The 17960-nt window shown below is 44.1% G+C and overlaps 1 protein-coding gene across 4 annotated transcripts in view; it reads left to right on the top strand.

The window, feature by feature from the left end:
* The first annotated feature begins 7047 nt into the window (after nt 1-7047).
* RIPOR3 (RIPOR family member 3) overlaps nt 7048-17960 on the top strand; it is a 75740-nt gene continuing 64827 nt past the window's right edge. Inside the window, exon 1 of one of the 4 annotated variants that reach the window (XM_065565970.1) lies at nt 7048-7257. The gene's annotated coding sequence lies outside the window, so the exon portion shown is untranslated. Of the gene's footprint in view, nt 7262-17960 lie in introns of all 4 variants that reach the window. The other 3 variants (XM_005286235.4, XM_065565974.1, XM_065565972.1) reach the window with 3 other exon arrangements.

Genomic DNA, 17960 nt, shown 5'->3' with positions numbered 1-17960 from the left:
CCATTGGAATATTATCCTCAGTGAGGTCCAACCTGCCATAAAGGCATCGCCAGCGCACCTTTAATCTGCCAAAGGCACATTCAACTGTCATCCAGCACCTACTGAGCCTGTTGTTGACCGCTCCTTAGTGCTGTCCCGGTGTCCCGTGTAAGGTTTAATGAGCCACGGCTGTAAGGGGTACATGGGGTCCCCCAGGATCACTATGGGCATTTCAACACCCCCACTGTAATCTTCTGGTTAGAAAAGAAAGTCCCCGCTTGCAGCTTTCTGTACAGGCCAGTGTTCCTGAAGATGCGTGCGTCGTGCACCTTCCCAGACCACCCCGCGTTGATGTCAGTGAAACGCTCACAGTGATCCACAAATGCCTGCAACACCATGGAGAAGTACCCCTTCCTATTGATGTACTCTGTTGCAAGGTGGTCTGGTGCCAAAATTGAAATATCTGTGCCATCTATCACCCCATCACAGTTAGGGAAACCCATTTCTGCAAAGCCATCCACTATTTCACACACATTTCGCAGAGTCATGGTCCTTCGTAGCAGGATGCGATTTATTGCCCTGCACACTTGCATTAACACAGCCCCAACGGTCAACTTCCCCACTCCAAATTGATTCACGACCGACCAGTAGCTGTCTGGAGTCACCAACTTCCACACAGCAATTGCCACATGCTTCTCTATCGAGAGGGCAGCTCTCATTCTGGTGTCCTTGTGCCGCAGGTCTGGGGCGAGCTCCACGCACAGTTCCAGGAAGGTGGCTTTCCACATCCGAAAGTTCTGTGGCCACTGCTTATCATCCCACACCTGCATGATGATACGATCCTACCATTCAGTGCTTGTTTCACAAGCCCAAAAGCAACGGTCTACCCTATGCATCTGCTCTGTGAATGCCAAAAGCAATGTAAAGTTGCTCCTATCCATATCACGCAGAATGTCGGGCGCTTGCGAGTCTTCTTCAGTTATGAACGTCATGATTAACTGCACTGCCATCTGCGATGTCTTCATGATAGTCAACAGAGCACAGGAGAGCAGTGCGGGATCTATCCCTTCTCACAAAGGTGCACGGCAAAGAAGGGCCATTGAAAAAATGCCACAAAAGAAAGCCGGAAGACCACAGAGTGCTGGGACAGAAAGCAATGCATCATGGGACATTTAGCACTGTCCCAAGTTGTGCCGTGATCCACTCCATCGTCCCACAACACCTAGCAACAGAAGCACTGTGGGACAGGTACCCACAGTGCATTGCTCACGCTGTTGATGATGGTGCCCCCACTGTGGACATGATCTGCCAACAGAGGGAGCAAGTGTGAACATGAAATTGTGATTTTTAATATGTCGACTTTTGGTTGTCAACATCATTTTTGTCTACACAAATTGGTAGTGTAGACATGGCCCTAGTTAGCTTGCTGCAAATAGCAATAGGGATGTGTTATCATGGGTTGTAAAAGCCTGCCTGGCCCCCTGGTTACATACATGTTTGGCTAACCTCCACTTAAGCCAATGCTGCTGCATCCTCACTCCTATTTTTAGTGAGCTAGATATTAAAGCTAGCCTGGCTATGTCTACAGAAGCTGCAAATTACACCCCACTGGCAGTGTAGGTGTAGCCTTAGTTATTCGTTGGAGGTCTATCCAAGTACTGACCCAACACAGCATGTGTAGTGTAATAGTATCACAACACAAAGTGACAAGGCTGCTGCTGCCAAGGTACACACAAGATATATGCAAGCTCCAGTAGACACTGTCCTCAGTACTGGTTCTAGGGTGACCAGATGTCCCGATTTTATAGGGACAGTCCCGATTTTTGGGTCTTTTTCTTATATAGGCTCCTATTACCCCCCACTCCCGTCCTGATTTTTCACACTTGCTGTCTGGTCACCCTAACTGGTTCCAAGGGATCCACAGTATGTTGTCAATGAAATATGGATCAAGGCTCCACTGCTCAGCTCAGAAGGGAATATTGTGGGTTATTGTGTCAATCTGCAAATGCTTCATACACTTCCACTGACATTTTATGGCCCCCAGGATCCATTAATAGTATACATATTAAGAAAAATAATGGTTCCATTACATTTCCATCACATTGAAGAAGCTGCAAAACTCAAATGTCATTGGTGAAGGATTATATTTTTGGAGCTTTTCAAGTAGGCATTAAAGGGGCAAGGCTGAGAAGTCCAAAGTTTAACCTTCCCTAAAAATAACATATCAAGGCAGACAAATCCAACTGCCCTTCAAACAAAAGTTACTGCATTGTTAAAATGTCAGCTCCTTTGCTAAGCGACCCACCAACAAACCCAGGGTGTTTGCTGGTAACTGCAGGTGTATGCAAGCCAAAACAAAGCTGGGGGATCTAACTTAAGTTTTGATGGAATCTCTGGAAGGAAAGACTGAAAGAAGAAAAATCACAAGGAAAAACATTCACGGTGAAAGGGTCTGATCCTGAAATCTTTTTGCAGGCAAAACTCCCTATTAAATCACGAAGGCCCAGATCCACAAAATCTGATTTCCATTGAAATCAATGGAATTTAGAAGCCTAAATACCTCTGTAAATCTGGACCCCAGTGACCAAGTGAAATTTTCCTAAGTAACTTAGGAGCCTAAATTTCATTTTAAAAATAATTTAGACACTGAGTTTTAGATGTTGTGCTGCTCAGCTTTGCAAAGTCTGAGTCCCATTTACAAAAGGGGTTTAGGAGCCTAAAACACATCAAAAGTCATAGGAGTTAGGCTCCTAAGTCACATGGGCACATTTGAAAAAATTACCTTAGAGCACTGTGGGTGCTTTAGAAATAATTATAAAAATGAGAACATACCACTTGGACTTCTGCCTCCATACCTTTTGCCTGTTGAATCAAGCCAAAAAGGACTAAATGTGATGGTCCAGATTCTGATCTCAGATACACTGAGAGTCACTCTGCTGAAGTCAAAAGTGAGTTATTAAGATAATAAGGCCAGGATAGGCACTCACTGGAGTTACTCTGCATTTGCACCAGTGTAACTGAGTTCAGAATCTGACCCTGTATCCTTAACACAATCTTATGTGTCTAAGGTATTACAGTGCATATGTGATATATGAGCTTTCACACAAGATTAAGCATGGAATGTAATAAATCTCATATAAGCCATAGGTCTGAGATTTGTAATGTCTCACTGCAAACCAAAGAAAAATCTTTCTGAATAAGAGGGATATGCTTTTAAACTCCCTTTAAATTAATGCAAAACAAAGGAGTCTCCCTTCAGATTAAATTTGGCAGGTCTGTTTAACATTACTTAAACAATGTCCCCCTCAGCCTCCAATAATGTATTATATTGAATTGTACAGGGAATTCAAAAAGTATCCAGTAGAGGGCAATATGCACGTTACTTGTGCATCTGGTATTTTCAAGTAGATTTACTAGGATGAAATCATACATGTAATATATTCAGAATGAATGTTAAATCTATTTGGATTATGTGGGTAGTTGTTATGACCGATGTTAAATATAATTTTACTTTGTAATGATAGCATTAGCCTATGTTTATAAAAACAATTGTTTCACAGTACAATAACTAATCTTATAATTAAGATTGTTTAATAATTTATCCTCTTGTTATTTAAATCATAAGGCAAGGAAGCTAATAGCTTTTTAAAAGACTACATAAAACCATGGATTATAAATTTTCAGTTCAGATCTGTGAAGATTTTATTTCTCAATATAATTTATAAATATACATCAAAGGTCATACCTATTTAACAAATGAATTTATATGTGGGAATACACATTTTTACACTGAAGTAACAAAACTTTTGCTATTTACTAACCACTTTGTAACCACAATAAATGCTCTCTTTCTCTAGGGTGACCAGATGTCCCGATTTTATAGGGACAGTCCCGATTTTTGGGTCTTTTTCTTATATAGGCTCCTATTACCCCCCACCCCATCCCGATTTTTCACACTTGCTGTCTGATCACCCTATCTTTCTCTCCATATGTATCTATATCTATCTCATACAAGGCCAAAAGGACACAATCCCATTTTTCCCTGCAGGTCACTTTTAAGACACATTTAGTTTATGTGAGTTCAGCCATTGTTCCAGCTCCCTTGGGCTTTCAAAAGATATCCTGACCTTCCCTCTGCTCCAACTCATCCCTTTCCATATAGTCCAACTCCCAAGAGATGACATGAGCATACAAAGCCTCCGATTCAAGTAGATACTTAAGCAAGTGGGACTTTTCATGTGTTTAAGGTTCTGGATGTGCTTAACTACCTTCTTGGATCTGAAAGTTAAGGGCTGGTCTACACACAGTTTATGTACTTACTTAAATAATAAATCAACATAGGATACTCTCAGGCTGAAATAAGAGTGTCCACAGAACAGTTTGCACGGATGTAGCTAAATTGGTTTAGAAACTGAACTATTTAGAAAAGTTCAGTTAAGGTAATTGTCCAGCTGATAATGACAGGTCACTTGTGAGGCTGGGAAGGTGCTCATGTGCTGTTATTACTGACATCCTGCATCTTTTTTCTTTTGAGAGATTCCTATACACTCCTTCCATACTCCTTGATGGGTGTTATGTGGCTTCATTAATATTAGTAAAGTGCTTTATGATCTTTGGAGGAAAAGTACTAACATTTATCACATTAGCAATCCTGAGATGGGTCAGGATTTAAATACTTCCTTTTTCTCACTATAAATATAATCAAAGTGCCAAAGATTAAATATTTGCTTTTTTTCATATGCATGAGAAAAATAAACATATGTTGCTTTTTAAAGTGAATTCCAAAAGAATGCACAATCAGCCAGCAACAATAAATTGTAGCCTTGCATCCATTGTTTTCAAGAGTTACATTTTAGAATTCACTTTGAACCCAGTTACCCAATTAGCTGCTCGGAACATCAGTGTTCAATTTGGATAATCTGTAGCCAAGCATTTTATTAGGAGTTTGTGGAAAAGCAAAACGTGAACAAAACCATACAACAAATAGTCCAGAATGCAGTGGAAAATAACGAAAACCAACAACTAACACAAACACACCAGAGGAAGACACAGCAAATGAAGATGAGTAAATAGGCACTTGGGCATTGAAATCAATAGAGCTATGGCCATTCACACTAGCTGAGGATCTGGTCCATGAAGTTAATATGAACAAGTTCCATGTTTAGGAGGAAATGACAGGCTCTCAGCAGAGATTGTTATCTCAACAAACAGTGATTGTATAGGGCTGACGTGCAGAGATTTATGTATGGAATCTTCTGTGAGGGCCAGATTTTGCCCTTGTTTGCAGAGGGCAGTGGGGGAGTATGGTGTGCACATTGCAAGGCAGCACTTGGGCTGGTTGCATGCATGTATTTGAAAGAAGAATTGGCATTAAGGGTGGTTATTTTGTTGTATTATTTTGAAGTGAGTGTGGCTGATTATAAAAACTAACACACTGAGAATAATCAAGAGGACAACTGTTAACAGAATTTCCAATTTTCAGCAATCCCTCTTCCCCCATGTACTGGTGTCTCTATTTCTCTTGCTAGAAATTCTAAAGGAATACTAGTTATTATCACTATTCTGTTCCACGCTATCAGTTGCCTTTTGAATCATATCCAGGATCCCTGTCTTTATGTTTAAGATTTGGTACCATCTCCTCTTCTGCCTACATCTCAGCACAAATATCTTCCTCCTACTTTCCATACCCCCTCAGCCCTTGAGCTCTTTTCTCAACCAGAACCTCCTACCTTTCTGCTTTCTCTTCCCACTCTTATTTCTATGACTTCCCTCATGCATCTCCTTGTGCCTAAAATGCTCTCCATATCCAACTACACAAGAAGAACCACCCCTCTCCTCTTTCAGTTCCTTCCTCAAAACACACATCTCTCTGCCATACATGAAGAAAGTATTAATCTTCTCCCCAAGGAAGCTGGTAAGAAAACAAATAACCCTGTCCCACTAGGTTCTTTTTACTGGGCTTGTCCTCATTAGGTGCTTTGAGAGTCTTCCTTGGTGGATTTTTAAAAAAAAGATTTTAAAACTCTGGGAGACAGGATGAAACATCTCCTGTTTGTTCTGAATGGTGCTGATCCCGCTAGCAGGGCTGAACAAATTGAGAAGGCCCAAACTTGGCAGATGCTGAGCACCCACAGCCTCCATTGAGGGCAACTCAGTCACCTCATAGGACCAGGACTAGACTCCTGTGGTGACAGTGAGAGGCCTTCATTGTAAAAACGGTGCAGAGAACCAAGGGGAAAGCAAAATTGGGGCTCCAAAGCCTGGGTTTAGATTGGGAGGCGACCTGCAAAGAGGGAAATATTGGTCTCTGTGTTTGGATCTGACATTGATAGAAGTCCTGAAAGGGTTTTGTTCAAAAGAAAAGGGGTGTGTGTTTGTGTGTGTGTGTGTGGGGGGGGGGATGGTCTGGGGAGAAAGGGATGGGAGGGACGCTGTTGGTATTGTACGTTATAACCGCAGGCTTTTCACCCGGGAAAACTATGAGAACTATGAAAGTGTGACATGACAAAAGACAAGAGTGAAAACTGAGCAAAACTGGCCTGTCTGCAGAAGGAAAGGTGCCTAGGCTGTTACTGACATTGGGGATAGGCAATGGGGGCAGCTGAACCTGCGCCAAACATGGGCTAGCTGCAAGGGTAGCCGAGGGCAAACCAGGTTCAGCACCCTTTCAGCCAGGGGGATTAAAACGGAGGGAAAGGGTTGGGTGGCCCAGGAGCGGGGAAGAGTGTGAGACTAGGGGAAGGGGAGAAGGAGATGGGAGAGGTAGTGGATCAGGGCCGGAGAAAGGGGAAGAAAAGTTGGGAGAAGAGGGACACGGGCAGCGAAAGGCAGGGGCCAGAGGAGAAGGGGAGGTGGGAAGAGGGGAAGGAAAGGGGTGCGGGCGGGGAGTCCGCCAGGGCACAGCCTGTTTGCCATTAGCCTGCAGCACGGTGGGGACTGGAGGAGAGAGCGCCTGGGATGCTTCCTGATGAATAGCAGAGGGTCCGGGCCGTGACCGCAGGCTCAGCATGTGCTGGAGCCTCGCCGCACTTTCCCAGCCCCCCTGCCAGGATGGGGGGAGGGAGGGAAGGGAAGAGAGGCAGCGAACGGGACAGGGCGATCCGCATCCAGCAGCGTAACCAGCAGCCCGGGGCCGCGGCTTCCTGGAAGCGGAGCGGGGAGGTGGGGACAGGCAGCCGCGATAAGGCGGCGGCTATCGGGGCGCCAGCTGCGGAGCTGGGCAGCAGACGGCGCACGCCCGGCGGAAGGTGAGGAGCCCGGGTCCCTCCCGCGCTGAAGGCAGGTAGGAGACACCGCGCTGCGGGGAAGGGCCAGACCCTGCAGGCGGTGGGAGGATGACCCGAGCTCGGGTGGCCACGGGGGCCGCTCGGGGGTAGAGGGGAGGCGCTGCCCGCCGCCGGTGCACCCGCCACTGTGGGAAGGGGCTAGAGACACCAGAAGGGGGAAAAAAAGATGCTTCCGTGGGGGGGTTTCCAGCAGGGGTCGGTGCACCTGCAGGGGGTGTGCATGTTCCCAGGTGGGTAGCCACTCCGAGATGTGCAGGCACCGGGGGGACAGTCACCAGCCAGGCGCATGCATCTATCTGTAGGAGGGGCACAGGCACCGAGGGCTGCAGATGCACCTACCGGGGGTGCACAGCCACGCAGAAACCCTGGAGGAGGGTGTAAATGCACACCCGGGGGAGCCCCGGATGGAGCCGGAGGAGGAGGATGGCTGTCTGCAGCAGGTGGGAAAAGCAGGGCAAAGGCACAGGGCACTGCTTCTCCCACCGTATTTTGGATGTATCATTGCCTGGGCTGGTTACATTGGAATGACTCTTTTTAGACTGCATGGAGATGGTTGTGTTTGCTCATAAATATAGACTCAGGTTTTGGGTCTCAGGCCAGTTACATTTTGCCTTTGACAATGTTTAGATTCTCTGTAAAAAATGTTTCAATTAAGTTGGGCCATATGGAAATTGCATTGGTCATCAACTAAGGAAGCGCAGTGTTGCTAGGAAAAAATAAAGTTTTGTATTTGTGTTGGAGAGTATACGGGATGGTGGTCAGAGCAAAGGGCTGGCATTCAGCACTCCTGGAGTCCATCTTTGGCAACAGAACCAAGTCTTAATCCCTATGTGCCTCAGTTTCCCCCGCTGTAAAATGGGGATAATTATCAAACCTATTAATGAGATTTAATTATTTTTTGTAATGCATTCATGAAAGGCTTTATGGGAATGAAAAGAAGATTATATAGAAGGATAACAAACTATGTAAAATTCACCTTGAGGGATATTTGGTATTGAACATAGTGACACATGTCCTAAAAACAGCTAGTTGACAGTGGTGGCTAATGAAATGTGAATCTGAGAACACCTTACACACAAATCTAGCCTTGGTGTCGCTATTGATTCTCCTCATGCTATGCTGCCTCTGCTATTCATTTAACTTTGCGGAGTGCGTGACACATGCGCTGCATGCAGAGTAGAGAAGAGGCTGCACAATACACACCAGACAGGATAGACCTGATGTCAATGAATGGCAAGTCAAATTCCACTTGTTTGCCTAAGGGATGGGGAAGTGAGTCACTAAAGATACACATACCCTGCATCTATGACATGACATTGCACAACTGGCCTGGTATACGGTGGGGTCTTATGAAGGATGAAGTATCCAGCCAGCAATAATGGATTGGGAGGATTGGTGAACTGCCCTGGGATGACATCTCCAGTATCCCTATCTTATGCTCTGCCTTGGAATCAGTTTGTAGCAGAAGTAAAATACTAATATTTCTATGTGGATGACATAGAGCCAAGACCTGGGAATCATAGGCCAAACAGTGGGATGGGTCCTGGGCTTCTCTGTGAGTGAATGTAGAGAGGAGAGGATTCCTTTCCATCAGATTAGAGCCCTCTGTGTTCTCTAAAACTTCCCTCCACAGGGGCAATGGTTAGTGGATCCTTGTAGCTGCTGTTCTAACAACCCCACCCCATTTCCTCCCTGAAATTTGTCCCTTTGCAAATGCAGGATCTAGTTTCCCCAAAAAGAATCTGGTAGGTGTCGTCTTCTTTTTTGATTGTAAAGCAACTACAAGATCCAGTTTACTTGGAGGGAAGGGTAGCAGAGGGGTAGCCGTGTTAGTCTGAATCTGTAAAAAGCAACAGAGGGTCCTGTGGCACCTTTGAGACTAACAGAAGTATTGGGAGCATAAGCTTTCGTGGGTAAGAACCTCACTTCTTCAGATGCAAGAACATCTTGCATCTGAAGAAGTGAGGTTCTTACCCACGAAAGCTTATGCTCCCAATACTTCTGTTAGTCTCAAAGGTGCCACAGGACCCTCTGTTGCTTTTTGGAGGGAAGGATGATGGATTACAGGAAATGTGTCCTGTAGACATGCTTGATGGGTGAGAGGCTGAAGGTATGGAGAACAAGGGCAAGATGGGGGTTCCCGTCATAGGCAGTTGTGTGAAATAAGGCAAGGAGTTAAGTGTGGGAGAAGGACCCAAAGAGAGTTGTTAATTATGAAGTTTCGGTGGCGCAAAGGAGAGGGGGATTGGAAGGAAAGAAGATATTTTATATATAAAAATGTCAATAAATAGATATGTAATATTAGCTTTAATAAACATTTTAAACTAATGTTAAAATTATCTAATATACAGGTTAAAAAAAAGAGTTTCCATACATCTCGGTATAATGCTTAAATTATCCACAAGTACAAAGTTTGGTTTAAAAAGTCAGAAGGCCAAGAGGAAGTGAATAGGCAGAATGTAATCATCCAAACTGTAATTTGCCCAGTACTAGATTTTGAATGATGACTGGCTGATGACAATCCAAAGTTACCCACAGAACAACTCTTGCAAAAAGCATCAGCAGACCTTTACTCATTACACATGCTCAGGATCCCGAGTTTAATTTTGATCTGAAGACGGCACCTCCAACAGCACAACAGGGACATACAGAGCCAGTTTTGAAATACCAATTTTATCCTCTTTTTCTAACTTTTCCATTTCTGTTGCCAGTTTGTTCTCTCCAAGCACTAATATTTAAACCAAAATGTCTTCAAGGACAGAAGGCCTATAGCCATGATTTCTGTGGAGTACGGCTGCAAGGGGAAAATTGATGTTCAGCCAGTCATTGAATTTGATCATTAGTGATGGAGGGAACTCTGTGATGATTTTGTTTTCTTCCTCACTGATGCTGGAAATGCTATAATCATAGTGTGCAGATTCAGTTTATCTTTTAATTGAGCAAGAAGTAAGTTCAGCTGTTTCAAGTTAGATGATAAAATCTGTTTCACAGGGAACTTAAAGTGCTATAATGATCATTGTTTTCACCATGTTTTACTACTGCTACTCCATGCTGAGCCCAGAAAGAGAAATGGATTCTGTTCTGGCCCTTGCATTATGAGTTAAGTTCCAACTCCATTAATTTTTACCTTGAGGTGTCAATCTCAATTTCAGCCTAACTAGATCACTAATGGGCCTCATTGGGTCATAATCATTGATGATAATGTATTAGCCTGAAAGAACCTAGCTTGCCTTTCAAAACCCAAGCTGAATTTGAAGGGCTGACTGGTAGTTAGAAAACACCCCCACCCCTCTATCTCTTTACTTGTTAACTGAGCAAATTTGATCTCAAGGCATTGGGAGACAATAGTTTGACCTAGAGTCATTTGGATGCAATTGTTAGTGACATTTCAGAGCAGAACTATATGGTAAGTATGCTTATTGTGAGGTTCCTTAATTATAACAACCAACAGGGAAAGAAGATTGGAAAAGATCAGAATAAATATCTCTACCAAGGAAATGTAGCCTTATGATTAAAGTACATGATTGGGAATCAGGGTTACTGGGTTCTATTTCTACTTCTGTCCTGCTCTTTCTGTGTAACTTTGAATAAGTTGCTCAGGGTACAACTTCCAAAATGTTCACCAATTTTGAGTGCCTCAGTTTTTGGTGGCTTAATTTGAGATACACAAACCATGATTTTTAATGGTGCTCAATACCTACAACTCCAGTTAAAGTCAGTGGGATCTGTGGATCCTCGGCACCTCAGTAAATCATGCCCTACAGGTGTCAAGATAAGCAACCAAAAATAAAGGCACCCAAAATTAATGGCCACTTTTGAAAATTTTGGCCTAAGTAGTGTGCCTCAGGTTTCTCATCTGTGAAATGGTGATAATACTGCAGTGCAGTAATGGTTAGTCCATGTTTATATAGCCCTTGGAAGAAGATAAGTACTAAGTATTGTTAGTTTCTCCATTACCCAGGAGGACTTTATTCTTGAGGGCATTCTGCGCCCAAAAAATTAAAATTCTGCACCAAAAAATTAAAAATTCTGTGCACAATATTTTAAAATTCTTCAAAATTCTGCAAATTTGATTTCTCAAATAAATGTGGAGGCTCCAGCATGGCATTGGGGAGCACAGGCCACTGGCTGCATGGAAGTGGAAGATCACTGTGCAGCTCACCCCCAGGACACAGACTCAGCGGTGAGACGGTACCCAACCCTGACACAGTGCAAGGACCGAGCCTACCCCAGAAGCATCCCAGGGCCCTGCCCCTCCATGCCAGGTGCACCAAGTGTGGGCAAGTAGGCTCAGTAAGGCAGGATCCAAGTGTGGACAGGGCCGGCTCTAACATTTTTGCTGCCCCAAGCAGCCAAAAAAAGCGCCGCTGAGCTCCCCCGCCAAGCGCCGCGCCACGCCATGCGCCGCCCCCCCACTGAGCGCTGCGCCGCCGAAGCCCACCCCTCCCGCCGAGCGCCGCGCCGCGCCGCCAGAGCACCTCCCCCCCGCGGAATGCCGCGCCGCGCTGCCCCCTGCCACCCCAAGATTGGTCGCCCCTTACCAGGTGCCGCCCCAAGCATGTGCTTGGTTGCCTGGTGCCTGGAGCCGGCCCTGAGTGTGGAGGGACTTAGCATGAGGGGATCCAGATATGGGTTGAAAGGGGTCTGTGTGGGGCAATCTGGGTGCAGGTGGCTCCCCCTGCAGCTGAGGAGTGATGGGTGCAGGAAGCGGGGTGAGGGAAGTTTGCAGAGCTTCCTGCAGCTGGGGGGTGGGGTGGGTCTGACCTGGCTCTAGATGCCGTGCAGGGCAAGAGGAAGTCCCGTCCTCTCCTGCCCAGCGCTGACTAGCAGCTGAGCCCGGCACAGCGTAGGAGCCACCAGGTGGGTCTTCTCCAGTCCTGCCCCCTGCCCCACAGTGATTTACCTCTCTGCCAGCTGCCCAGGTCACCCAAAACATACTGCTGGGGAGGGTTGTATGATTGCTCTTGTGGCTTCCCTTTGCTTCCCCATCAGAAAGTCATTTTTCTCTGAGGAAGCAAAGAAATCTGCGGGGGACATACATTCTGCACATGCGTAGTGGTGCAGAATTCCCCCAGGAGTAGGACTTGTATCTGTGATCAGGAAGGGATCTTTGTTCCTCTCAGTTGTGAAATAACATGAGAATTTCTCACACACTAAGCAGAAATGGTGATAACTAAACATTCTTCATTTTGTTTAAAAATACAGTCCCAAAGGTTTCTTTCTCCCCCCTCTCCCTCCCCAAACGATGCCAGGAACACTTTCAGGCTTGTTGTTTACAGTGAAGTATGAGAATCAATAGCAAATATTCTATGCTGTTGTGGAGGCAGAAGAGGGTATATGATCACATGTGTCTGCATAGCTATCTGTGCTTCACATTCTTGCAGACAACAAACAACAACAACAAAACTCACTTCTTCCAAGATAGTTAACATTCTGGCCCAGAGTTACAGTACCAGATGTGTTGCCACAGAAACAATTTAAAGGGAGAAGGACCTTCAAGTGAGTAGTCTTTATAGCGGTAAATATAAAAGTTATATACATATTTCAGAGCCTGTAGGGTTGTGGGTTTTTTTTTTTTTTTTTTTTTTTGTATGTGTGTATATATGAGACAGAAAGAGTAAGGGGGAATTGTACTTTTCCTTTCCTACATCTGTTAGCATTTTAAGATTCTCCATACAGGACTGGAAATTGAAGAATACTCGATTAGGGACATGATTTATGCACCTCAGAGACATTTTTATTAAATCCTGACTGGATTTTATAAACTTTTTTTCCTTGAAAAGCTGTGCATTTTGCTAGCTGATTTATTTAGCCCCATTTGCAACGTGCTTTGGAAGCAATTTCAAATAACAGTTGTTTCTTTGAAAGTAAGGAAGCGTATCTGACTACATAGAACTAGACCAGATTTTGATGCTGACAATTACTAGCACATTCTAACCTACAACAGTTGACATGTTGATGAAAAGAGGGAATCTAGCTGGGAAATAACTTTGTTTTATCTCACATAGTAAGGCTTGGAGTATATGTAACTGAGGTCCCGGTAACAGTTGCAGCATGGGAAGGATCAGGAGTATGAAAATGGTGTTGGAGGTGACATGTGCAGAGAGGAAAGGCAGATGTGTACGAGCATCTCTATGGCACTGGATAGCTGCCACAGGCAACATGCCCTCCTCTCTAGTGCCACAAATTCATACTGCAAAATGTGACATACATTACTTAACTCCCTCTGCATGGCTTTTACATGCCACAAAACGGGCATATGCTTCCAGGATTGGCACACACTGCCTGGGGTAGCACAGCAAGGAAAATAGCCAGGAAGGCCAAATTTACATTAGAAAAGGTTTGCTGATATATAGCTGTGTCAGCAAGCCATGCTAACATAGACACAGCTTATATTGGCAAAAAAAAGTGCTTTTGCAGGTATAGTTTATATATGGTATAGCTTATACTGGTTTCCTGAATGAAATAAACTATATCAGGAAAAGTACTTATATGTCAGTCTGCAGTAGGGCTTTTGCTGATATAGAAATGTCATAAAAAAAAAATCACATCCCTAACTGATGTTACTATACTGGCAAAAGTTTCTAGACCTGTAGGCCTGGCCAAAGAGTCTGGAAAGAATGTAAACAGGCCAACCTCCACAAAATATGGCTCTTTTGTTTTCACATTTCTTTGTAATTCTTGCCATTGAAAGGCCTTGCTCCTTGCCAGCTTTGCAACCCTACTATCCCCACACTGAAGAAGGCAACATCAGTGCTTTCCCCACTGAAATCATGGGTGAAATCCTTGCCCCATCAATGTTAATGGCAAAACTCCCATCGACTTCAGTAGGAAAAGAATTTCACACTCTGTACTTTTGGTGATAGGACCTTACCTTCTGTGTGTCTGGAAGATATTAGCCTAAAAGCCTTAAACTGAGAATGGTTTATCTCATTTAACAATTACCCCCCCACCCATAAAATTTAAAACCTGACTTTACTTTACTGTTATAAACGTGTCCCTCAGACATCTCTATACCTCTTAAATATCAGACATTTTAGTCCCCAGATTACCTGATTAGACGCAATTCTGGTGTTCCCTCACTTTCGTTGTTGAAAATTATTTATTTCAGAAATAAGGAATCAGGAAACAAAAATTGTACTCAGAGTTATTTATGCTTATGGATAGAATCCTGCATCATTTTAAGTTTCCTGCATGGATAATTTTTTGGGAATGTGTCATTTTTGGGACTGTCATATACAGTATCACACATTTAGGCCTAGCCAAATTGAAAGGCCTGTACATCACCATGTGAGATCAGCTATAAAGATAAGAAACTGGTCACTACCCTTCATTCCTTATTCAGATAAAAATTCCATTGACTTCTGGGGGAGTTTTAGGTGTGCAAAGTATTTGGATTTGGGCTCACAGTTGGTGTCTGCAAGGTAGAAATGAGTTTGGGGTACAAAATTTGGGTCTAAATCCAGATCTACACTTCTCCATAAGTCCAGAGATGTTGGAATTTAGAATTTTGATTCAGCAGCAACTGCTTGGGACAGAGCCAGTCATGACGTTAGCAAACAGATCCAAACTTCCCACTAGTTTGTTAATATCTCTTTCGTTTGGGCCTTTCAGTAGATGGGATATGTCTTTGTGTATGTGTAGCGCATCCCCACTCAGACACTATAATTAAATCTTTCTATTGAAAATTTCCATTTCAGGTGGTCATAATTTTCTCAAAAATTGTCCTTTGGGTCTGAAATTTCCTATGGTTGTTTTCAACCCAAAATATAATATGTTTAGAAAATCTGAATGATGTCAGCTCACTTTTTGAGTTATTCAAATACATTTTTTTAATGAAAAATGCATGTTTTCCATTTACATGTTTTCTATATTTTTCTTTTAATTCACATAAGTTTGTTTTTATATTTAAGTTGTAACACACTTGAAATACCCCTCCCCCCATATGCTAACCCATCTATTCCCCAACACCAGGACTGGACAGATAAACCAAAGAAGGGAGCAACTGAAAGAGCTCAGTGTGCTAAAGGATTTTCATTTAGTGCTCTAGTGATAACATGAATAAGTTTACATTTCCATCATTGCAGGCAAAATACAATTTAAATAACCTTTAGCTATGTGTGCTCAAGATTTCTGCAATATTTACATTCTATAATTGAAATAGCACAAAAAGTTCAAAGGGTCACTCCAAATTATAAGAAAGGATTTGTTTTATGAAATCTGTAGAGTTAAAATGAGAGGCCAGTATTTCTGAAAGATTTAGCACACAATGATGTGGAAAATGCACATAATGCTGTATGAGCAATTACCACTGTAGTGTGAACAAATTGGGTAATTTTGTGTGCAAATGTGGTTAAGACCTGGCCTACATACAAAGTTTCACTGGTTTAAGTAAAGGTTTAAAGTTAATGCAACTTTGCGTCTGGACACTGTTACATTAGTTTAAACTTCATTGGTTTAGCTTGTACCTTTTCTTTATTACAAGTGAAAGGCAAACCAATATATACCCAGTTTAAACTGATGTAAGAACATCTACACACACAGTTGCACCAGATTAACTGCATTGCTTTAATATCAGACCTGAGGCCTGATCTACACCTAAAAATGAGATTGACTTAACTACATCCAGCGATGGCTCCAGGCATTAGCGCTCCAAGCGCGTGCCTGGGGCAGCAAGCCACAGGGGGCGCCCTGCCGGTCCCTGTGAGGGCGGCAGTCAGGCTGCCTTTGGCAGCATGCCTGCGGGAGGTCCGCTGGTTGTGCAGATTCAGCAGCAATTAGGCGATGGGTACGCTGAATCCATGGGACCGGGGACCTCCTGCAGGCATGCTGCCGAAGGCAGCCTGACTGCCATGCTTGGGACGACAAAAAAGCTAGAGCCGCCCCTGACTACATCTCTCAGGACTGTCAAATTTTTTTCACCCTGTATGATGCAGTGAGATTGACCAAACCCCCACTATAGACCCAGCTAGGTCAATGGAAGAATTTTTCTGTTGCTATAGCTACTACCTCTCATGGAGAGGTGGATGTACTACCATAGGTGACAACTTTCCCCAGCGCCGGTGGGTGCTCGCGCCCCCCCGCCCCAACTCCACCCCTTCCCTGCCCCTGCCTTGCCCCCATTCCAACCCCTTCCCCAAAGTCCCCGCCCCAACTTCGCCCCCTCCCTGCCCCTATTGGACCCCTTCCCCAAATCCCCGCCCCAGCCCCGCCTCTTCCCCGAGCACGCTGCATTCCTCCTCCTCCCCATCCCTCCCAGCGCTTGCTGTGTGAAACAGCTGTTTTGTGGCAGCAAGCACTGGGGAGCTAGGGGGAAAAAAAACGGGCACTCGGCGCGCTCAGGGGAGGAGGCGGAGGTGAGCTGGGGGGCGGGGGTGGGATGGGGAGTTACCGATGGGTGCAGAGCACCCTCCAATTTTTCTCCGTGGGTGCTCCAGCCCCGGAGCAACCACGGAGTCGGCGCCTATGCGTACTACAGCAATGGAAGAACTCCTCCCATCGCTGTAGTAAGTGTCTAGGCTACAGTGCTACAGCAGCACAGCTGCAGCACTTCAGCTGTACTTCTATAGTGTTTCTAGTGTAGACATGCCCTAAGCTATATAGATATAGGTACTTTTATACCCTTATAACACTGGGAGCAGGAGCTGTAATGTGCAGAGCTCTGACACCTTTCAAAACTACACTTGTATTGTTAAAGAAACAAAACTTTCTACTGTAGACAAGTTCTAAGAATGGATTCTTAAAAAGCCAAACAATGACCATACTGTGAATAACTGTTGGTTGCAGTGAGAGTTTTGAGTACTGAAAGGAGTTAAGAATTGGGTTTATAGATAGTGAAGGACTTAGAATATCAGGGTTGGAAGGGACCTCAGAAGGTCATCTAGTCCAACCCCCTGCTCAAAGCAGGACAAATCGCCAGACAGACTTTTGCCCCAGATCCCTAAATGGCCCTCTCAAGGATTGAATTCACAACCCTGGGTTTAGCAAGCCAATGCTCAAACCACAGAGCTATCCCTTCCACCTTTGGGGACAAAGGTGCTATCAACTGTGTGCACAAAATTCAAGGCCATTTTGAAGTACATTCCCTTAATAGTCTATGCTAATGATACCCATAGTAGTTCAAAGTACATTAAAAATAGTTTCAACTTTTTAAATAAATGTTTTAGGTGGTTTGATCCTAGTTGGTTCCACTGCTGAAAACACTGTATCCATTTGCCAGCAACCTCTACCCAGCACTACCAGTTATGTTCCTTCCTTCCTTCCTTCCTTCTCTGTAACTTGTGCTTCTCTCTTGTCCTTCTCTCTTGTGCTTAGACTCTTCTTAAATTGGGTCTTGGGTGATTTATACTGATAAAATGATTAGAAGAGTCTGACACCCATGTGAACTTCCTATCTCTGGCAGTCGCCTTGCCACTGGTAGTCATTGATAAGCAGAAGAGTATTTGCTGGCTGATGAGGCCCTATACAGCCAATTCCTTGCTTCCAGTCCAGTTTCCTGTCACAGTGGTTAATGACCCCAAGAAAACTAATTCTTTCTCCAGTGTACTAGGATTTTTTTTAAATGATAGTTTATGAGGTCAGTTACCATTTCTTTGCTTCTTAATGGGAATCTGTGGAGGAAATTGTGCCCTATATTGCTTCTCTTTGATATATAAAGAAGTCCCAAAAAGTTTTTTCAATAAAGTTTTATTTTCA

This window comes from Chrysemys picta, chromosome 13 (genome assembly GCF_011386835.1).
Source record: "Chrysemys picta bellii isolate R12L10 chromosome 13, ASM1138683v2, whole genome shotgun sequence".
Classification (NCBI taxonomy): domain Eukaryota; kingdom Metazoa; phylum Chordata; order Testudines; family Emydidae; genus Chrysemys; species Chrysemys picta.
This window is presented reverse-complemented; position numbering and strand designations above follow the sequence as displayed.